The sequence below is a fragment of the Buteo buteo genome, chromosome 6 (assembly GCF_964188355.1).
Source record: "Buteo buteo chromosome 6, bButBut1.hap1.1, whole genome shotgun sequence".
Lineage (NCBI taxonomy): Eukaryota > Metazoa > Chordata > Aves > Accipitriformes > Accipitridae > Buteo > Buteo buteo.
In genome coordinates this window covers 20,691,385-20,716,333 of record NC_134176.1, presented here as the reverse complement: position 1 = coordinate 20,716,333, position 24,949 = coordinate 20,691,385, and positions in this window count along the sequence as shown.

The window sequence follows — 24,949 nt, the reverse complement described above, 5'->3', positions numbered from 1 at the left end:
TGAAATTAACCTTGGTCTGGCAGAGTCCTTCTCTGCCCTGCCATGGATTTCCCACCCTACCCCATGAGAGAGGATGAGGCACACTGGCCAACATCTGGTCAGTTGTAGTAGTCTCGCCTCCTGTCCCTGAAAAAACAAGCCTTGAGTTTCTCATATTCCACACACGTAATAACAGGTACTTTGATCATAATCTCACTGTACCTCTCCTTCACTGTGAACAACTCCATCTGTGAAAAGGGGATAACAATAAGCCTTTACATTAGAGAATTATTTAGAAATAAATTTATGATAATCTATGAAAAGTATGGTCAATCTAAAGATGAGCTGCATTTAAAAAACCATGAAAAATGGGATATTCCATTGTACGATTTGAAGGCGTTCAGGATTATGCAGAAAATGACACGTAATGCTACATGACAGACAAGAAGAAAATAAAAAACTGAAGAATAGTCAGCATCACTCCATGGACTGAATGAGGCAGCATTCCCACAGGAAAAAAGATATACTTCCATACATTCAAAAAACATATTGTGCTGCTCATACACATAAAGGTGGCATCTGGAGTGTCCTGTTTCTGACCACATATTTTTAAATCAGTAGTTGTATATGGGAACTCTCTATAGCTTGCCAAAAAGCAAAAGAGGGAGAACTGTTTCTAAATATATTAAGAGTTTAAACACGGAGGAAGAAAAAACATCGTTCATGGTACTACAAAAAGGAAGAGGACCTGAAGTTTGTGAGGAAGATGATCCTAAGGAAAAGCTCACAAACAGCCCCACAAGCAAATCAATCTTACTTCTTGTCATGATAATCCTTCAGCACATACCATACCTGAGACTTAACCCATTATCAATAGGATACTTTGCATTGACTTCAGAAGAGCAGCCCTGAAAGCAGTGTAATAAACAGAAACAGCAAAAGGTAGTTTAGGTGAAGAAAACTTCCTGCCAACAAGTTCTACCAATATAGAGATCCTTAAAATTGTAGTGCTCCTTTGCTGAGGTTCTTGCACAAGAGTCACCCAATTCTTATTCCACAGATCCATCACTGCCCTGTAATTCACAAGCAAGTGAAAATCAGCGCTAATCAGATCAGTATGTGTTAGTCGGAAGACATGCCCAGTAAGACAACAATATATTATGAATCCATGTAGCAGATCACCCTTCAGGATGAGCTTTCTGCTCACTTCCACAGAATACTGTGTTGATAAGGAACTTAACAATACAACTTACAGCTCTATTATATGACATGGATTTTCAACTAGAGTCAGCAGAAATATCACTTAAATGTACTTCAAACTAGTTCATTATTGACATGATGCCCTGGCTACAATAGTCTCTCAGATAGCCATTGTCATTAGTGGAACTGCTCTGACATTCTTTGATCCAACTGCCAAGCACGGTTATCTTCTAATTCAGTAATTTATAGAGCAACATACTGCTTCTATGAGAGACAGGAAGGAAGGAGGAAATCTTTCTCTACTGCTTCAGTCATTTCATCACTATGGTTATCCATGGAGATATGCCTTGCCTGGAAATTTTCTGTAAAGTGTGGAAGGTAGATTCACCTCCACAAACTGTGGGTAGGTAGGACACCCACTGAATTTATTAACACCATTTATTAGCAACATGAGCGCCAGTATAACCCCAAGGAGGCATCTTCTGGCTTTACTCTTTCACTTGCTTTGTGTAGTCCATGTCCTCTACATAGAACAGGGCAGTACTCCAAAGGGAGGAAAATTTTTCAGGAGCTGAGCTGATTCAAATGCACATTTTCCTTTCCTCAATCCAATTCCTACAGCTACATAAATGTACACAGGTAGAAGGGAGATAGCAAGATGGCTGTACATTCTAAATAAGAAATGAAATGGCCTTTTGTGGTCATAAAGGAAAGGACCATGTCAGGAAGGCCATATGACTGTGTTGTAGGTCACTATGATGAGAGGAGCCAATCCCCTCACAGATTCTTTGCACAGCTACAACATCCTAATTCCTTGTGTCTCACTCACATCACTGTCTGAAGCGCAGTCATTTCTAACTAGACTTAGAAAGCCTAAATCTACTTCTCACCTTCAGTCATGTAAAATACACGGTCCCTGAAGGTAAAGGGCTTTTGCCTATGACAAAATAGGCATTACAATTGATAACAGTGTTAGGTCCTAAATCTGGGAGTCAGCTCATCAGTACACATACCAGGGATCTAGGAACATCTAATGGGTGGAAACAACAAATTGCTGTTTCAGAATTATAACCCATATTGTTATGACCACACAAGTCAGATTTACTGGGAAAAAAAAGCAGCAAGAGGGATAGAAGGGCTTTATACATATAATGCAGCCATCAAATGTGTCCCTAGCATTTGAACACATGCACAGATGCTTCCTATACTAAATAGGGGGAAAAAAAAAAAAGTTCTTATTTAAGTCTCTGAATGCCTAGTGGGCAGTCTCTTCTAGGTTGAGCAACCTGTTGCATTTTTACAACTGGAAAGTGAGAATTCTACACCAAGTATCACCAGGGCATTCCAAACATCCTCACTGTCACATAATGATAACAGTGAACTTCCTCAGTGGCTTCCTAGTTGCTGCATTTGTTTGTCAGCCTGGTTGTCAAAGCCCAAGTTTATCCTGCCAGGAAATAAAGAACTGAAACAATTGGTAGGAGAGTTCTTTGTGCATCATACTCCAGAAGTAATAAGCAGGGGGAAATATTTCCTTCTCCTTCCCAACTTGACACATATAAGAGAGTGTTTTGATGCAGCTCTGTATGTGCAGCCGTGTTCAATAGAGTGAAGCTCAATCACTGAGACGGGAACTGCTGCAGATCACAACTAATAGTGGCTGGCATGTGAAGATCTTAAATGTCAGAGAGAAGCCAGCAGTCAGTCATCAAAAATGAGTAAAAAATTCATAGCTTGAATTACATCTTACCCAGTAAGGCTTTGTATGAATTAAGTGGGATTTTTTAATAAAAAATTCTCCCTCTTCCCAAAGCAATCTGACAATCACCACCTAAATTGGGCTTGGATAACATGAGGGTATAAACACAGACACCTTCAGAACTGGGTCAACAGTAGGTCAGCTGCCCTACCAAAACCATTATTACCCACAGGGAGACAAAAGCATTAGCCCTTAAAGGAAATTGTTTGTGTAGACAGACTTCAGCAGCCAGTTTACAGTAAATTCACTGATTTGGTGATAGAAATCTGTTCGAGAAAGAAGGTTTACCTTTTAGTAAGACCTTCAACATCTTTTGACCCACCATGCTTGGTGCATTCATATATGCGTATGCATAAGCTCTGGAACTATGTATTTCTAGCACTTAGCTCTGGGAGTCCAGAGAGTGGAGACTACGCTTGGTTGGCAACAATGTGTGGTCAAAGTGAGTCCACACACACGCACATAAATGTATTCCATGCACCAATCAGGATAACCACTGCTAACCCAAGAGGCCTTCTACCACTGGCTATATCAGTCATGACCCCATCAAATCATGCTGTTGTCAACAGAGCTTCTTCAACTGTGATGCTGAAATAGCTTATCAAAGAATGCATCAGCAGCTTCATTACTTCATTGCTTTAAATCAAGATGTCCTGTATGAAAGGGAAAGAAAAAGCACACTGTAGTTTAAGTGCAGGTATCAGTCTTAAGATAGAAATTACTGGTTAAAATTTGATGGCCAGCTATAGGTCGGATTAGATTATCATAATGATCCCTTCTGGCCTTAAAAATCTATTAATTTTTAATAAAAAATGAATTTAAATCAAACTCTGTCTTGTCTCTTTTATGCTGCTGCATTAAGATGAATTTTCAGGATCTGTTATGCAAAATATTTCAATAAAACCTTACAGAATAATTCTTGAAGAAAATTATATGTCTGTGGACAGGCCTAGAAATCTCCTTCATTTTTTAAATTTTATTCACCTTATAAAATCTCTCTCTCCCAACTTAAGCCTCAATATTCATAACTCACTACCCCTAATATTGCATTATATACATGAAAGTGTAAATGAAAAAATAAGCTGCTATGTGACATTTCCCAGACCACAGCTCCTACCAGATGTTTGCAGCTTACTGGGCAATGTACATTATTTGTTCCTACTTGATGATATCATAATCAGAGGAGGGGCAGTTCCTTGACTCTGAAGCTATGCAAATCTCTCTGTCAATGGATTTGCTAAATGAGACAAGGTTCCCAAAATCTCTTATCTGTGAACTCAAGCAATGGCATATTTCTTAAACTAACACAAGGGCTACATTCTGTGTCAGAGCAGAATAATAAGGCCAAAGAATCTGCAGGAACAAACAGTTTGTAGAGGATAGTAGAAATATCTCTTAGCATTTTGCCCTTTTCCCCACCCATCTTTCTCTATGCACAGTTGTGTCATATTCAATTTTTTGCATCTCCCATCCTGTGATCAGTTTTCCATGCTATCTGTAGCTCAGCTTTCCCCTCTGCTCTTTCTCATGATAGCTGACCTAGGCTGAAACAGGAAACCAATAAATTCTGCAGTTCTGTCAGACTTTCAAACCCACAGTACTTACATGAATTCTAAATTGGTTGACCACAGAATGGACAAAAATCCATTAAAGTGAGCATAGTCCTTCTGGAAACAATGCTTCATCTAATCAGTTTTTTAGCAACTCCAGTAGCAACCCCAAGGACAGCCATGATGATACCCACTGTGTAGTGAAAGAGCATTAACAGCATTTTACATTTATTTTTTCTGCTGCACCAGAGAATTTTTTAATTTAATTTCAATTCTCATTACATAAGGTCTGATCAAAAGTAACAAACGTAAAAGGAAAGTGATCTTATTTAATTGTAGTGCTTGGTTACACTTCATTTTTAAAGGTTGCTTTCACTTTATTTTATATAACTGGTATTTTTTTTTTATGACAAATAGTGAGGAGGTTTCATTTAAAATCCTACTCAGCAACTTGATATGCCTCACTACCAGAAAGTGCAAACAGTGAAGGAATTATGGGCTTCATTTATCTTTCCCTTTTTATCAGCCATGAGTTATGTTAAGAGACTCACTTATTCTGAGTGCTGTTGGCTCAACTGCTTTTGGAGCTGGCATATGTTACATTGCAATGATTGATCATTGTGTACTGCTGCAGTGCTATGGCAAGGGGATGAATAGCGAATGAAGAAGTGTCTCTGGGAAAGGAAGGGCAAAATATGTCCAGTTTAAGACTAATTACAATAGTGCTTATCACTGAAGGCTCATGAAATATAGACCAAGAGCATAATGACAAGCAGCCCGATTGTTACAGATCACAAAGTACTGTCATTAACAAAAAAGACATGAACCTCAACATCCATATAAAGTGTGTAAGACTATCTTCATTTTGTAGACAATTTAAGACAGAGAGAATAAATAACTCAAGTAAGGTGATGTAGGAAGTCAATGGCAGAGTCAGGAATACAGTGCCAGCGGTCCTCACTCTACGCCGAGTGCTCTTGTCACTGGGACACTGGCCTAAGACAATAAGGCTCCAACTTGGTAGGAATTAAGACATCCCATAGCTTCTGCTTGCAAGCAGGATTTGAGCAGCTTGGCATGTGCATTTCAGTGCAAGGGGTGGTTCATATCAATCCCTGCTCCCACTCCACAGCTCATGCAGAGGTCATGACCACTTCTTTCTTTTCTTCTCATTCTTCAGCTTGATAGTTATCTCTTCAGGGATTATTAAATATGGTTGTACTATACATTTCAAAAGGCAGAAAAAGCTCGTGGCTTTTTCTACTGGGAAGACATTGCACAGTCAAACAACAAAGATAGGATTTCTGCATGTCACTTCTTGAACACAACTCTACTCTTACACAGCCAATCAATCTCACTCAGCATTCCTACCTTGTAAGGCAGAATCACGTAAAAAGAAGAATTAGCACTAGTGATCTGCTGGTGGAAAGGGAGAAGAACAGGCAGCAAACAGATTAAAAAACCTACTTCCAACCCTTTGTGAGAAATGAGATGTAAAAATATGAGCAATAATGGATAACTGAACAGATGGGTTATTATCCTCATTGAAACACAACATTTCCTCAGGTGGATGGCTTTACTGGTTGATCAAGATTGGCACTTTGCTCTCAACAGTGGCCATTATTGAGTGCTCGATTTATTAAAAAAAAAAAAAGAAGACATAATACACATAGCCCTTGAGAATTCTCACTGGCATGTGATGATAGTTCATATTTCAGTCAAAGAAGGCACACACTCTTGAAGTTTTTCCAGTGCATTTTGGTTTGAAAGCATAACCCTCCAGACTAAGTTAACTTAAAGCTCGGGTTCCGATTAAAGTCATCAACAGACTCAGAAGTCAATGTAAACAGATTTTGATGTAAACAAAGCATCAAAATCTAAGCAGAGCAGATCCAGTGAAAATCACTGAAGGTGTTGGTCTTAAACTAGTAATCCTGAAGGAAGAAATTTACCCATTGTCCCCATGTATCGACAGAATGAGTCTTCCAGGAGGATCCTCTGAAAGAAAGATATTTCCAGACAGCTTGTTTTCCCTCTTGCCAGCATAGATGAGAGATACACAAAGTCAGGCTATGGGAAAAGGAGGCCAGGAAAAATAAATTATTTTGATTTAAAAAAAAAAACAATACCAGAATGGGAGAACTCTTTTCTAAAGGTTATCTCACTTCCAGAAACAGGCTGATCCAGCTGGATGTTATTTACCCTAAGATTTTTCAAGAGTTGGGACGTTGATTGAAATTTTGTGCCATGGTTCGTTTTGGTTTCTAAACTGACCAAGGAGAGATTTCAATCATTTTGTGTTTCTCCACATTGCAAAAACCTTCAGTAACAATGTTTGAACAAATTTTATCCCCTTAATGATGTTTACTCTGTAACAGCATCCCAGGGCCAAACTTATCACTTCCCACTGACTTATTAAGGGTGGAAGGGAGTGTGGGTAATGTTTCATCACGACATCTTGTTGTAACACAACTATTTTTTTCTATTTGTGTACACAGAAAGAGTCAGGTTGTGGAGCTGTTAAATTGGATTTTAAATGTTTTGACAGATGTTACATTTGAAATGGGATTAACCTCTCTTCAGCCTCCAAAGTCTGAACAAATTATTAAATGTATCCTACAATGATACTGACAACAAACAGTTAGAATCCACCAGGTGAAAACTTCAGTGCCGTAGCCTTAAGCAATACACAGCTGAACAGGGAGCAGAGAAGAAAAATGGCATGGATAATTATGAAATATATTAATAGACTCAGCCAGGAACAGAATTGCCATGCTCCACTAAGAAGATGCAAAGGCATGTGCCAGCAAGATCTGATGCACCAGGTGTGGCATGGGAAAATGAGAAGAGTGGTATGTCTTCAAGCCTAGAAGCCCCAGGGAAGAAATCATCCTCTTCTCCCATAAGCTTGTGTCAGAATCCTGGATGGTCTGCTAGGAAATTTGTCTTTCCTACCTATCTAATCTTTCTCTCTTGTGCCAGCAGAAGGAAACTGTGGAGCCAGCTTGTATTTAAGACTGATCAGAAAACAAACTTCTTTTCTGTCAAACAGCCAAGATTTTGAAAGAAGTTTTCATTGCATATCAAGAAAAGCTGTGGGTTTTTAATTATTTGGGGGGGGGGGGGTGTTTACATTTTCTAGTTGCTGTTTTTTGATGGACAACAGTGTACTTCCCCAGAACATGCAGCTAACCATGGGATAGGTCAGCTGCATGGATTTGTGAGAACTTCAGATTTTAGGCCAATGTACTAAGCACCAAGCTGCTGGCCACACTGACAAGGGTTGGTGGTTCACTGTTCCATTGTGGTCTGACCCAAATTCCACATCAGAAATTTTCTTGAGAAAAGAATTTAGTCAAAACTCATCTATTTCTGTGAAGAACTTCAATTTTACACTGAGTTCTCTAACAAAAGATTTTGCTGAAAATGTCCTGCTACGTCTACTCATGGACCAAAAATATCTTCATTTTTCAATAGCTATGAGATAAATTTCTGCCCTCACCAACATCCATGTCTCCACCACAGCCATTTCCAGACAAATTAGGACAAAGGGCAAAGGCTATCGTTGCCTTGAAAATCCCACTCCATGCCTTTCTTTCTTTCTTCCTGCGGCTGCTGCTGGAGACAAATTATTTCCAGAGCTGTATTTCTTCAAAGAAGGTTGAAATTCTCTTCTTAAAACCAACAAAACAGAAGAACCTTTAAGGGAAATAAATCTGGAACATAACCTCTGCCCACAATGTATTTCATATCCATAAACAAGTTATTCTCCGGCAACAGTGGCTCTTGGCTTAAGGGACAGCCTTCATGGGTGGGTGAAAATCAGGTGAGAGGCATCAATATACTGTAACTGAGATCTAGGTCTCTGTGCATGCAAACTACACTTCCAGCCAAGAATGTGTTTCATAACTTTTCCTAGCATTCAGAAAATAAAATAACTTGTTACCGGTGAGATGATACAGTTACTCCACTAGCTCAAAGTGGCAGGAATTAAGCCATGCCTATGATCGACAGTGAGGCAGTTACACAGGTTTTAATAGAAACCAGGCAATATCAAATATTAACTGCTCAGCAAAGGTAGTGAAAAATGAAAAGAATTATTTCACACTGTTTCAGGATCATCTCATCACAAATTCATCTGATGAAGTTCACATTCCTGTTGGCAGGTTATCACATGATAGGTGTTATGTGGAGTATATTCATATGAATGTCTGAAAAAAACAAAATTCTTGACTTCAAAATTCATTTAACTGCAAAACTGAATTTGTTTCATGTTCAGGCTTTGCAGTAGTGTCTTCTGTGAAGAGTGTAGCATTAGCTATTAAAATTCTAGGCTTTGAAAATATCTACAGTTGGTATAGATAAGGATGAAAGAATATTTTCTGATGAAAGAAAAAGTTCAGGTCATCTAATTTAAAAAAATAAAAAGAAATTGTATCATAGTGTGGGTGACCAACTATCCAATTTTAAGAGACACTTCCAGTATGGGAATAAAAACTCCCAGTGAAGAGTCATGAGATATTCAAGGGTAGATATTTGTTTTTACAAAAGATTCAACAAATCCTAACAGTCAAATTCATTTAAAGAAGTAGTCCCCTACAAAAAAAAATTTGCAACAGGAAAAAGGTTTTAATTTATAAAATAAATTGTTCATTGTGAGTTGTTTCTCCAGATAAAATTTCCAATTTGAATAACCAATTTCATTCTTTCTCACTCTCCTATGTTCTTTTCTTCTTCCCCTGCAAAAAAGAAAGTTTTCTTCCTTTTCACACATGAAAATATATAAAGTCAAGACTGTTTATTACCTGACATGTACCAATTTGAAAATAAAACAAAGGAATGTGTTTTTTAAACAATAAATTTCCAGTATGTTTACCCCTTGCATAAACAAATAGAGCTGGAGTTTGCAAGAAATATTAAAGTTAATTTAAATTGCAAATCTGACCTTATTAAAATGGCTTTTCAGAGAGCTATAAACAAACAGTGTGTGAGCTGGTAATGTCGCCAAAATAACAGAACACAGTCTCAACTAGCATTATAATTAAAGTAAAAAAATATTGTTTTCACAGTTCTGAAAATCTCAGAAGGGAGGAGGAGTGGGGAAAATGTTTTAAGGAAATCTCAAAGTTGGGGGTGGGGGGAAATATTCCAGTGGATATCTCCTCTAAGAATTCTTGGGACATTTACTCTTTCAAACTCAAAATAAATTCTGATGAACAGCTTGAAAACATTATTAAGCACTTACTAATTTAATGTGTTTTGAATACTTTTCTCCTACAGCTACTACATTGCCTCTTAATGTTTGAAGCACAACCGTTAAGATTTACTGCATTTTCTGTGAGAATAAAAATGGAGCAATTAAGACCATGCTTGTATCTGCAATGGATGTGGAGAACTAATAAATTTCAGAATTAAAAGCCAACAGATAAGCTGGGCTGGTTTCTTGTTTATGGAAAATCTATACCTGAAGGTCTATTTAAACCAGTGTATTGTTAACAACCAAATTGTCTCTTTTCACTTAGAAAAATAATACAGTCTGCAGAAGACCAGGGAAATTAGATGGAGCAGAGGTGAAACTCAACAGGATAATACTACCGCCCAAAAGTCTTACATGATTATGTTTTTTTGGTACAGCATGCGTGGCTGTCAGTAAGCATACAGGAGTACCAGCTCTACTGTATGTAGATGCTTTCTGATCACAAATGTATTTTTACTCATGCCTGTTTTTACTCATGCCCATGTCGGAATAGTTTGTTTGTGCATTTATTTCATTGAAGTTGGTTTAAAATAAATTTATTTTAACATAACTAATTTAGTTATTTAACTGTATTGTCAAGAGTACATTCTCATTTGGACTCAGTGCATCCAAACAGAAAATAGCTAAGGACTATTTTACTTATAGAAACGGAGTAAATCGAATACTAAGATGGACAGCGATCCTCTAAGGCTACTTTAGGCAGGGTTGCAAAGCAGAGGTTCTCTTTCTTTGAGTATGTATGTGGGGATTGTTAGTATTTTGTAAGACTGGATTTGATTTGTTTTCCCATTTAAGTGGAGCATGCAAGGAGGGTATAGCAGCATACAGCCAAGGTGCTCTTTCTCATGGCTTCACAGGCACAAAACCTCCTAAAACTCTCCAACAAGCAGAGACATAAATATCTTCAATATCTAGAGCTATGCCTGAAAAGCACCACCTAGCCTCTGATGAGAACTTCTTCAGTCCTTCTTACTGTAGCAAAAGCAGCACAGCAGTTCTGTGCAGGGCCTTCTTCCATGTCAGAGTGGTGCCTAGTGTGAGTACGTACTAAAAAATGAGCTAAAACAAAGAGGCAGGATAGAGCAGGAAGGCAGAGGTGCTAGCAGCCATAGGGTTATAAAGCTACTATTTTGTATAACTAAGGTGTTTCTTTTCCCAGGGTCCTTCTGGGTTTAAGCTACAAATACCCTATCAGCTACGTGCAAAACCTGGAAACCTGGTTTTATAAGTTTACACGGACATGATGAAGGTGTATTTGCTTTCTCTAGTTCCTGTATACAGAACTTGGATCTACTTCAGGTGGGACTGGAGCCTGACCTCTCAGCGTGAGGCTCCAGTTGAAGCGCAAGCTGCAGAGCACAGGCCTGTAGTCAGAACCACCCTGCAGTTCCTCTGGCCTGTTTTTCGGGCCCCTTCATTACACTCTCTTCTACCTCAGCCATAACTGCTCTATGAAGTGTTGGCCTAAAGATTGTGGGCTATCAGGCTGCTCCAAGCTTTTGGTTACTTCTGGCATAAAACCAGCAGGGATCACAGTTTGGTGAGATGCATCGTCTGGGTAATGGTATAACAAGATCAAACAAAGTTACTGAGTGCTAACAGTGAATTCAAAAATTCAATTACCCACTGTGTGACAAAGGAGCTAAGACTCCTGCCTACCTCCTTATGCTATAAAGTCTGCCTGGGTATTCCTCCCCGTCTGGATAGGAGTCTTCAGTTCCTGTTGGCATCTAGACAAATACAGCCTCCTTTTTAGATTAAGGCTAAAGCAAAAGAACTGATAATTTAGAACAGACAACCCCCTTCCCCCAAACCTTTGGCTGAGAAAAGAGACAGCAGCAGAAACACACCACTGCCAGACATGCAGGAATGTGAGCCATGTGGGGACAGATCCAGGGACTGGGATGGAGAGGAAATGTAATGGGAGCCGGCGCCTCAGCCACGGAAGAGCTACCTGCATCCACATCATTATTATGAGGGAAATGCAGCCTAAGAGTATTTTCCATACTGCAGGAATGATTGTTATGGAAGATACTATATTTTAGGGGATGACAGTAGTAATAGAAGCCATCATACGTCTTTAGTTCCCTTTCCTTCATACTTTTTTTGGCCCTGTGTTGCCAGATGAATGTGAAGTAGCCCATAAATACACACCCAACATTAATTCCACTTTTTTAAGTGCGGCAAAAAAAAAATTAGGACCGCAGGTATGGCAGATGTGACTACATGAATAAACACATACTCTGTCACACCAAGAAGGTTCTCAGAGACTTAAACTGATATCAGTATTACCCAGACAGCTCTGATTACAAGTCTTGGAAGCTGTACGAAGTAAATGTGCCTTAGTGACAGCAATATTCGGCTTCTGCGTTCATGACACACTGTAAATGTGATGGGGTCTGAGGGGAAAGACCACCTTATGAGTGCAAACATCTGAATTCTAGTTCAGCTTCCTGATAAAGCTGATCTCATTCTAGGCTGGGGAATTTTTCACATAGGAAAAAGTGAAGATAGATGTTCCTGGGCTGGTAACTTCCATTGATTGTTTCCATTTGTCAGTGTGAAAATCAGTGAAACAGCAACAAAAGATTTCCTTTTCATGGTTTTCCTGCAGCTGAAAAATTACTCCTCCTTCTAAGCAGGATGTCCAGCAGATTAAAAAACAGTATAAAATTTCCCTAAGTCACAGATAACATTTGTATTACTAACTATCAGAGCAGATAGCCCGATTCTTTTCTGACCCATTACAGACCATGGAACGGGTTACACATGTCATGATTAGGGTCATGCAAGTCAGGCCATATGATGGTTATCAGTGAGATCATGAAGGAGGAAAGAGGAAGATGCTGAAGTCAGACTCTCAGAGGTAAGAGACTCCTGAAGAGTGATTTCATTTGCAGGCTCACGTTTGGCCCTCTCCTGTATCAGTCTCTTGCCTGATTCCCAGATCCAAGGTCCTTCCCCAGCTCTGCTGCCAGGCTCCCTGCCCAATGTACACCAGATTTTTGCCCCACCTGCATTTAGATCAGAGAGCTGTCCCACAACACCGCTGTCTGGACAGTCACAGGCAGTTCACAGGTAAAATTATGCCGCACAGCTCTGACTGGAGCACATTTTATGAAAATAGCAAATAGGTGACTAATCAGTCACTTGAAAGAAATACAAGGCAATGGAGAATGCTCAGAGAGATGCAGAATTGCAGCTTAAAACCATAACTACTTGTGTCCTGGGCATGGAAAATGAATTATTGCCTTCCTCTTTGCAGCAGTCTTTTATATACATTAGAAGATCAAACAGCCACACACTCATTTTTTTCCTCACAATCCATGTTTCTCTAGGCTGTTGATTATTCCCATTGCTCTTCTCTTCAATCACATCCACATATTTCTTTGCAAACATGCAACTTACTTACACTAATAATAGTCAGTAAATGGGATGACCAAACCTCCAAACCAAAGAAAGAGAACAGCTCTCAAAAAACCCTGGGCTTCAAATTTTAAGGGAGGGAATTGTTTCTACCATCAATAGATATAACAATACATAACAAATCTCTCTGGACTTGTTTCTAGAACTATTCCGTAAAGTGATTCATCTGAAGCAGAGACGTGAGAATTCTGAAAAGAAAGAAAAATGTGAAATATTTAACTTAGAGCCAAATTAGAATATGATAGAATAGAATAGAATAGAACAGAACAGAACAGATTTCAGTTGGAAGCGAAAAATCACCTAGTCCAACAGCCTAACCACTTCAGAGCTGACCAAAAGTTAAAGCGTGTTATTAAGGGCATTGTCCAAATGCCTCTTAACACTGACAGGCTTGGGGCACCAACCACCTGAATTATGGGACCAACAGTACCCATAGTTTAGCCAGATGATACAAGATCTGTCTGCAAGAAGAAATGACCCCCTAAAACACATGATGTCTGCACAGCCCAGTGTGTGGGCTCACTGCTCTGGAAATAAGGGAGCCCATTGTCTGTACTCAAAAAGTGGCACAAGCCTGGCGTACAGATGTCCCTGAAGATGTATTTAAATCCTGTCTTCAACTTAGAATGTTGTTGCCACCTCCTCCTTTGAAAACCTTTCCCCAGAAGGCACTGACTGGCTCAGAGGTGAGTGAAACCGTTATATGGTTTGCCCTGCATACTAACACTGCCTCTGAGACGAAAACACTGCAAGCACTGCAACTATCAGGACAGATATCTCTGGGTACATCTCATGGCATGTGCTGTCTGTCCTACAAGCTTGTTTGTATTTGCAGAGATCCAGAGGAGTCAGGGAAATGCTGTGTTTCCTCCCCAGTGCTTCCCTCCCCTCCTTAGGTTTAACAATAATAGTAATTCACTGTGAGCATGTACAAGCACGCAGGTTAGAAAAAACTCTTCATGTTAATCCCTGCAGAGAAGTTAATTTTTTGGTTGATACTATAAACTGAACTATATTCTTTATTCTGATTAAGTTACAAATCATCTACCAATGTTCTTCTTTCCTACTCTCCCACCTCCTTCATGCTGCCCCTACACAAGACGGACTGATACCAGAAGCAAAGGGGAAGACCAAAATCAAACTTCCGAAACAAACTCAGAAAGCACATTGCATTGCTGTAAAGCACATTTTGCAAAGAGCACTGAAAGCGATTTCAAGCACAGGCAAAAAAAAAAAAAAAATCCTAAACCATGGGACTGAAATTCAAATATCCATGGCCAGGAGATTATACACAAGACACGCCAAAAATGAGCTGAAAAATTACATTCACAAGCAGCCACGTGCAACAGCCCTGACCGTTTCTTTGTTACTGCATTAGATAATGATCAGACCAGGAAAAGCATCAGGTGACACATGAAGGAGGCACTGCAACACTTACATCTCTCTGTTTCTTACTTCATGGGGTTGTTCGAATTCAGTTATTATCCAGCAAATAGATGGCAACAGTTAAAGGCTAAAGGATAATATTCAGCTAGCCTATAGCCCACAATAGATGAAAATATCAGCAGGAAGAAAATGCACCTTGACTATGAAACTGATTATCAATTTTTAATAGAACTGGAAATATATTGAAGGTACAGTACACATATGCTGTATAGCAGGTAACGTCATGCAGATTGTTATGGAAACACATTGTCATTGTCATTTGGGTGGAAACTCTTAGAAAATTGAAGTGCCTGCTTGCAAAAAGTGACAACAGTCATATCCTTACATCTCAAGCGCTGAATCAAGTCTGAACTCCCCAAGACAACCCTTTGACACCAAAGAAATGACACTCACATGTAAAAGGGAGAGAGGCACAGACCAGTAAGGAGACTTGCTGTTGTTTGAGTTCCCCAAGTACCAGGACAAGAAGTCCTGATACCCTGTGGCTAGCAAAGCAAAATGTCACAGTTTGAAGATGATTTGGGGTAAGAAAAGTGCTGGAAGACTGATGGAGATTGACTTAGACAAGTACTAAATATAAGGCAAATAGAGTTACTGTTTGATTAATAAAGCAATAGCTCAGGCCCTGAAATAAGGACAAGCTGCCACATACTCATTTTGTGGAGAAAAACTGACTCGGATAATAGCCTCAGGTGGCTGGAGAGTTCAGTGAGGAGTAAGACGCTAGGACAGACTGACCTGGAGGGCTATTTAGAAATGAACCTACAGAGTCAGCTCAGCTTTGATGGTCAGCAGGAGAGTGAGTAGGACATGATGTTTCTCTTCACAAGGACTAGGTAAAAAAGGTTAGTACTAAGCACTGTTTTAATAGAGGGAGAGCTAACAGGTGAGGATTTGACCTTTCTGAGTATAGATCCAGGCAGAGAAGCTTCCTTTGGTAGAACCAGTGGGAATTTCAGCTAAATGTCTCACAAGCCCATCAGGCAAATATTTGAAAGAATAATGACACAATAAATGTGGCATTTTATAGCCTCAGCTAATGAGCAGGCTTCAGCACCTACAGCTCTAACATAATTGAAAAGCAGAGCATTACTTAACCTGTTTCTCATCAGTGTAGGTGTTTCATCCTCAAGGCTCAGTTCAATCTCCTTCACTCACTCACTCCACCAGCGATCTGCCAAGAGTACTTCCCCAATTGCTAGGCTGGTGAATTCTGCCTTCTGTAAAAGGCAGGACTATTAATTGGAATAACCCTGTCTGGGATTTGCTTCTGTTCTTTGTTTTGATGGGTAAACACCAGGTCCCACTGCCTTTTTCCTCTCTCTTTTGTGATGATATTAAACACATGCACTGCTCTTACAAGACCTATCAAGTGTAAAAAATTATTTTCATGCAGGTTTTGCAACAGTCCTCTTCAGAATAAAAATAGTTAAACAGGTAGAATTGGCAGGTTAAAGAAGAAGACAAAAGAGGAAGGCATCAGTCTGATGCTATATACTTGCTACAGCTTGATAGGGACTGATTCTGAGGTGCTGTTCACCCCAAAACTCTTCCTCAAGTCCACTTGAGTTGTGGATGCTCAATCTATCCTTTTGATTAATCCTACAAACGTCTTATGAATCAAATTTGACCTGATTTTCCGAAGCACTCAAGATCTCCCTATCACTCTGATATCACAGAGCAGAACAGCAGCTGCTGGCTGCTCTGTTCATGTAAAAGGGGGGTCAACAACACCCTTGAGAAAGTGTCGTGGAAGTCAAAATCCTGAAAATTAAGAACTCTTCATTAGAGAACCAGAACTTACCTCTTCACTTAGGAGTGTTCTAGGACTGTTCAAGCCCTGCTCATCCCTTCTTTAGCCTTCCAAGGAAATCTCCAGTCAAACCAGAAAACGTCATCTTAATGTTCCCAGCATCGACAGAGGTGGAAAAGAAATGTAGGGAAAATCCTGGGGCTTTTTTCTTGATAAAAACCTTTTGGTTTTTTTCTGCCCTCAGATAAAGATATGAAAAAGAGGAGAAATTTGATTCTGCAGGTCACCCTTACAGTCCTGACTAAATAATAGACACGATGGTGTCAGTGACCCTCTTAGAAGATGGTCATCTGCTGACCTGCTTACAGCAAGCTGCACCTGCGTAGAACTGGTCCCACTGACATGTTTACAGCTCTAAGCCCATTACAAAGGCTGAAGGGTTTTAGAAGAAGGAAGAAAGGAATATGTGTTTTCTGGGATTTATGTCTACAGCGAGGTGGTAGTATAAAGAATTCTATGGTAAAGAGAAGTCAAACACTAATCCTCTTTTATTTCTTGTCTCTGTAGCAGGAGCAGAAGGCTCCACAGGCAGCAGAAGTGCTTCCTTGGGAGAGGCAGGCAACAAGGCTGAGAGCCCTCGGCTGTGTTTGTGCATCCCAGGCAGGGAGCCGGGACACTCATGCAGGACAGTCAAGGCAGTGAGTAACAGATCTGCTGCTCTGGGGTGGAAAGACTTAGTCCTCTTCTGCAGAAACCTTGCCTGCAGCTGCTATGGCAACAAGATAAGGAGAATGCAGAAGGGCACATTAATTTTTTTTTCCTCTACGCTGACACACCTGCTCCGCCATGAAAAGCAAGTAAGTTTGTTTCATCCTGAAGCAGGTGAGTTGTTTTTGTAGTTTGGGATGAAGCATCACAACGCAGTTAGTGCGTATCACAGCTGTAATCCCAGTACTCTGTATGAAATAGGTCCTGCTCCCTACACCTATTGCTGAAACGCAGCCACACCACAGAGGGACAGCGATGCAGAAGAAGATAGTGTACCAGTAATCAAGAACCAGTGCAGGCAGGCAGAGCACAGTGCACATTATTACAGGTTACCAGGCTCAAAGCCTTAGTGTTGCAAAGCCTGACACTGCCTAATTAAGTCCTACAAATAACTAGGCCTTATCTCATACTACATCTAAAAGACTGCTATTGAGGAGGCACCATGCACCCTAACATCACTGTGTACCATTGGCTGATGCATGGGCCAGTGAAAGAAATCTCAGTGGCCTACAGCATCCTGGGTTTCCCTCGGAGCTTTCCTGCCCAAGTTCTGGCCAGCTTATGAAGACTGATGAGCTCAGGGTCCCCGAGTGTTGGTGCTCTGGGCATATGCTAAGATAAACAAAGACACTTGATTCCACCCTCAGCTGACTCCATCAGCTGTTGCAGGAGGAAATATGGTTGTGCTGTACTAAACAGGGAAAGCCTTGCTATCGTTGTCTAGGGAAAAACGACACTCCTGTAAATTGTTATGTGGGGAGGGTTTTTTTGGTAATTAACATAGTGGTCCAAAGAACCCAGCACCTTCATTGAGCAAAGCACACTCCAGAAAGAATACTGCCCCAAAGAACTGATTCCTACAACAGCCAAGACAAAGAGCAGGAGCAGGAAATAGTCACATCTGCAGAACTGAGGCAAAAGGGATTTACTAACTGCCGTGCAGGAAGTCTGCGGCCAAAACAAGCTGCTTTGAGACCTGTCAGTCTAACAGCTAAAACACAAGATGTTCCTCCCTTTGTAAGCCCAGCCCTGACAAACTTTCAGCTTGATTTTGAGGCTTTCATTTCACTGCACTTTCACTGCTAAAAGTAATACTGATTATCCCAAGAGGAGGAGAATATTTCTTTGCCTCTCTGAGGTGCCATGGCAATTAACATGGGTATAACTTTTTAGGAAGCTACAGAAATGGAAGGCACTGTAGAAGTTCAAAGCAATATTATTATATGGCTCAGAAAATGATACAATATGCTGACAGAAATTACGCAGTGTAGTGCTTAATAAACTTACAGCCAGCATAATAAAAATTCTGTCAGTAATAAACTCCTTTCGCAGCTGACTGCAGACCTGTGTTGCCAAAAGTTATCACCCCCTTGCGGATCCTGTAGCATTCCACCTTCATAGTCAGTAAAATGGTACCCCAATGACATTGGCAGCCATTTTATTTATTATCTACAGTAATGAAAAATACAAATAATTGACCTTAGTATTCTTGGGCTTAGTCCTAAATTGATGCATTAAAAAAGTAATAAGACTTTATGCACACTTAGGTGCATGTGTTTGCATCCAAGTGAGTAAGCCATCAAGCTGTGGACCTATCTGAATCTAATATCTTAGAGGTAACCCTTATTCCCCTTTAGAAGTCTCTTCCTTGCTGCCCCAGTGTAAGTGTTACTTACACCATGTCTTATTGCAGAATCATCTAGGCAATCTGTTCTTACATCCCTGTCTGGCCTGCAAAGCAACCAACACACATCCAGAAGCCTTAAAAATAATACAGAACAACAATAAAGCATTAGTGGATATTTGTTCATTTCTAGCATGACGTCAGCTTTTCCTATTACTTTAACGAGTAGCCACAAGGGATGTATTTGTGCACACGAGTGATTGTGGAGAGTAAACGTGCCGCCACAAATGCCAGTGGCCAGTAATGTCCATGGGACCATTTTGAAAGGCCTTTGATTTACTTCTTGTTAGGCATAAATGATCTGGTCATCGATTATCTGATCTAAAACAACATCTTGTCCACTCAGCTGTCAGCACTTTCCAAAAGGAGAACAACACAGTCAGAGAATAATTTGTAAATAACAGAGTGAAAGCTGTTCACGTAAATAGATCAATGGACAAATGCATAGAGAAAACAGGGCCTATTGACAGATTAGTCATAAAGAGAAGTGATTAGAATTCATTAAATGAGTATTACCAGTTAGGCAGCTTTAACTATCACACCTCAGCAGACGCCGGATTTCAGAAGACATGCCTCAGTAGTCTGAGCACAACATGTTTGAAGTATTTGAATGCCCATGAACTACTGGTTTGAATCCAGGCATCAGTACGACCTTTTGTCCCTTTATGGATGATAGGCCACATATTGGGATGTTTACTGAATGCAGATAAGACTTAGAAAGCAGTCGTCTCCCCTGCCAGGATAATAACAACCACATATTAGCTTTTCATTAAAGGAAAAGAATTACAGTGTCCTTGGCCAATCTTCTGAAGTCCAGCACGAGCATGCTATGCATGACTGGTATCTTTCTGTTCATTCCAAAGCTGTGGACGGTTGCTTTTTATTTTATGCATGCCACATATTTCTGTTTCTGCACAGGCCCTTGCCTTGTCACACTGATCTGAAAGCTTAGTGCAGACCATGAAAGCTACAGGTTCTGTCTTTCCATTTCATTTACCAGACTAGACCATAACTAACATCGCTAACAGAGGAAGTGTCAGTTTGTCTTTCCCACGCGAATTGAAAGGCAGCCCATAAGCCAAATTCAGCTGAACTCTAAAATACAGCCCATGGTCAAAACAAGGGGGACACAGAAGTTGTGGTGATGGGGGGTGTGGGAGGGGGAGAGGGGAGCCCCTAGAGCCCCCTGACGCCAGATTTGGGTTCTTTAGTCTCTACAAATAATTTCTATTTCAAAGGCTGTTGAAGCTGTGTGACTTCCAGAGACATCACAGCAGGGCATGACCATAGAGTGCTTGTCAAATCCATGGGTAGGACATCCAGATTTAAGAGAAAGCTGCTGTCTGCACCATTTGATTCAAGCGCAATGGCATAGATGGTGCTGGCCCTATCCATAACCAGCCAAAGCTGGTTATGCCTGGTCAAACAGCGTCAGCAGGGAGTGTAATTCTTTACAGGGTACCAACTGTGCAGCTAGAAAGATGCTATCACCAATGCTACAGCCATAAATCTTTACCTGAATCCTACTGAAGAGCTTAAGTACCACCCTGATGAGATTCTTCTTTTTGCATATATTATGAAAGAGCACTCATGACTTGGAACTGATTCAGTGTAATGGAAAGGTAAAAGATGGAAGGACTTTGTGTACCTGTAGTCTGAGATGTGAAGAGAATAGAAGAAGCTGAAGGTGGAAGGCAAGGAAGTAGCTACTGAGCATGTTCTGAAGCCAGAGATAATACAGGTACCAATCTATCATACAGAGAGCCCATAAGTTAAACCTCATCCACCTGAGTGAACTGGGATTGGTGTTTAACATTCGTATTCCATGAAAGAAACTAGAATTTAGGGTTGAGCACAGTTCAAGATGCCTTCTCATGTCACAGTGCCTTTGCTGAGATTTCTCCCTTGTCCACTCTATTGGGATACGGATACTGCTAGAATCATTCAGTGCAGAACCAGGAAAAAGAGTTTTCCCCTCCTACTACTTCCCTCCCCATCAGACAGTGGTAAATGGGAAACAGGTTTTGTCATTATTCAGATATTTACTCTTTCTACAGGATGCTTCAAAATGTGGTTTATGAAGCTACTCGGTTTGGATAAGAAGTAATGTACTGAGGAGGATTTCATGAAGCAAAGCTAGCATTATTGGTCCAATATTGTGACAATCTCAAAATTTTGGCTGTTTTCTTAAAATGTATTGTGGCTGTAAGCAACACACTGAGTTGCAAAATTATAAATGCCAATAGTTTTTATGTCTGTGTGTGTACATATCAGGAAAGAAGCAGAATGTAAAGACGATGGAATAGCTCAAACTCCATTTCAGCTATCATGCTTGCAGAGCTTGATTTACTGTTTTTAATAGGGTGTCTTCTCTATGCTGGAGCTGTCTTAAGCTTCATTAAATTACTAAAATTTGTTGCAAGCTAAGAACTTACATATGTTTTTACAATGGCTCAGCTCAAATACCATAACTCATCTGACAGCAATTGTAAACCACCATGATGCCAAGTCCAGAGTGAACCCTCATATACCTCCCCCCACACACACCCCCAAATAGCAAACAATCTCAACATTAGGGAAAAACGGACTGCCAGTTTAATTTCCAGGACTAAATCAGAGAGAACAAGGGTCTGGATCTTTTTTTTTCCCAGATCCACACCCACCAACCTGGCTGCCAGGCTATGTGTTGCTCTGAATTGTGAATCTTCTTTCCTCTATCTGAAAAATCCTGATCTGCTCTGGAATGGTATTATATCCTTTAAAAATCAGCATTAGGAGGGGCTGCCCATATCTACTATAAGCCATGAAATATGCATAGAAAGCACTGAAGTCACACTTGAAGTCTCTTGTTTTGGTGCTTTTGGTTGAATGCAAGACAAGAATACATGCCAGATGCATCAAGTGGATTCAAGAAAGGACCATACTGAAAAAGACTCTTCTTTTGAAGTTCTTATGCTCCTTAAGCAACAAATCCAGGAAAGTTATCAGACCTCTTATCTCACTTTTGCACATTTTTTGTGAACATAATGGATCTAGTATAGCTTCTCAGTCTGATTTCCCCTAGAGATAAAATCCTGATCTGTATGCACTTAATGGAAGCTCAAAGAAAGAGGTCACTGAAGCTACAGTTTCACTGCAAATGATAAATTCCTTTTTCATATAACCATGATGAAAAATGTCACTGCCTTGATATCCTTTCCTCTCCCATTCCAACCACAGGCACAGGTGACAGGTACCCTGTATTATGCTCAAGAGGATGCTGCAGCAATGAGATGGCTTTCAAAGTTGCCCATTGGTAGGTCTTTCTCTGCTCTTGCAGAAGCAGTCTTGAAAACATCACAAGGAACGCATTGCTATCCCTTTGCTACCCCATCAGGTACCTGTTAAACACCATCATTTATTTGTGAGAAACTGATTCTGATTTTCTCAGCCTCCTCATCTTTTTCCAGAGATCTGGCTGCCTTGACAAACTAGGAAGATATCAGAACCATGTTATCATTGTTCTCTCCAAGTGAAATTTTTCCCCAGAATTTTCCAAGATGACTTTCTTCCCATACCAAAGACATCTTTTGCCACAGAATGGAAATTCCATTTTTCCATGACAGTTATAAAAAGATGAATAAATAAAATATGAAAAAGAAGGCTTATCATTGCATTCATCCAAATGAAGTTATATATTTAGGCATACTTCACACAACAGACAAATGTCTCTTAGGTCTTGGCCACAGTCCTCTGCCTGAAGCAAGTCCCAGCATCCAGAGCTCGGCTTAAACCATTTTTGTGGGCATAGCAACTGATACTTCATTTCTCAGTCGTTGCATTGCCATCACGTAACTACAGTCCAAGTTTTAGTATTCCAGTTCTCTAGGGTAAATACCATTATATGATGCTGATTTCCTATAATGCAAGCTATTATTTGCAGAGGGAAAAAAAAAAGGGAGGGGCGGATTTCAAAAGGCAAGAGTTGTAATTCTTGTATTTGCTGTCTGAGTTATAATCATAGTTTTTCATTTGTGATAGCATTTTTATTAATAGATTTCAGGGCTGGGAAAATGGAATAATGTCACTGGCACACCATTTTATAGACAGGGAATCTCAGATACAAGAAACTCACATCAGTGGCACAAGACTCTACAAAATCTTGACTCCAGGCCTGCTGTCAAGACTGGGTAATTCTTCAGTAATTCGCAAACATTTCATGTTCAGGTACACAAGTGTTTCTATTCTCCAGTATAAGAACTCTACCAATGGGCTGACAACTCTTCTGTTTGCCCTATCACTCTACAGGAGTATCAGCAGTACTAAAAACCACCAGCAGATTAAGGTAGTGGCATTCTGTCCCCTTGGTCTGAAGGTGAAGTCCCACCTCCTAAACTTCCTTAATCACCTGAGAAGCCTTCCTGTCTTTTCACCAAGTAAGTTGTAAGGACAGACTGCATGAATGAAACCTAACCAGAAACCTTCACGGATCTGATCTGCAGAAGGGCTAACTACACACTCCTCCAGCTGAAGGTCACCAAGTTCCAGATCTTCACTTCCTCTGGGAGTTCGGTCCATTCCCTCACTTAAAACATCTTATGACTAACAGAGGGTTGCTTCTCCACCAGCTGTTCCCAGGTACCCTGCCTTACTCCCTTGGTCTAGAGACTGGTGCGAGCCCTCCATTTGATGTAGCATTTTCCACATTACAGCTCTCAGAAGACTGTGCTCTGCTGAGCGTTATGTATGGCTCTCTGAGGCACCGGATTATAGCTCAGCTCTGTTACTAGAACTCCTTCTTATTAACTTTACTGCTCTGTGCTATGTATTACAGCACGAAGCAGCCCAGGCACCCACCAGCGCTGCACATGGATTCAGTGCTTTGTCATTACAGACGGGGAAGCCGGGAACAGGAGCTCTTGCCAGCAACTGGCAAGCGCAGATTTACAACAGCGGCTCGTTCGGGCTCTTCCTTCTCTCTCAGGAGCTAAAGGCTCTGTCTTAAGTAAATTCACTCACTAAATAATCCACAAGGAACTTTTCAAAATTACTCGAAACACTGCTAACAGGCTGCCAAGCTGCATCCCTGCGCTGACTACACAAAAAACAGTCGTACTGGTGTTATCTAGCTGGTTGAGACAGGGCCATATAACTCACCTGCTCCAAAGATACTTGTAAATAACTACCATCCTCTACAGGCCATACAATATCTTGGGATGTCTCTTCCACTTTCCTGTATATCCTTCGCTTATCCAAGCACATTTTTTGGTAAGCAATTTGCCTTCAAAGTACTGTGGTGAAAGGGAAAACCTATCAAGGTTTCACGATCACATTTCAGTCACTTAGCATCTCACGGAAAGGTTTCTTTCTCACTTTTGCACAAGAAGCTAACGTTGTAGCAAGGAAATGCAAAATGAAAACCCGAGATGTTCCTGAAGATCATGTTCTGTCAGAGCAAACTACAAGGAAAAGAGCCATGTCCCAGACAGCACAGAGCATCTAAGGACCTGTAAAGATAACCAACACCACTCAGAGGAATTTCGTCAAGAAAATGGACAAAAAATACACAGGCAGTATTAAGGTTATAAACCAATAAGCAAAATTTCTGTAGTTCTTCAAAGAAGATGTTCCCTCTCATTAGATAGAAAGGCACAACACTCCCACAGAAAACATTATCTTCCTTCTCCGCAGAAACTCATGTGAAATGCTGGTCATAAGAGCCACTTAAAACAAATAAGCACCAAGTTCCGTGCATTGTGCCTTCTCCCCCACCACAAAAATGACGTATCCACCCTTTAGAGAAGCAAATCTCATGGATGCCTTACATAAAAGCAGGACTAAAGAAGAACAGTCCCCACTTCAGTTTCACATGTCCTCTGGGTATTGCTATAATCTCCATCAAAATCAGAAACATTTCTCACTTTGCTTTCCAGGAGGCAAGGCATAGCGTTACATTTTCATGTCAGGATCTTGTACCGGTGTTTAAATTCCACAAAGTCCTTCTGCTTCCTAGTCCCTACACACATCTGGGTAAGCCCTTTCTGGGGCAATGCAAAAGGCACAGAAAAAAAAAACCTGTGAACCCATAACTAAGGATTTTCTTGAGCAAGGTGTTACCTGAGAGGCTGAGCTGAGACAGCCCGTGCTT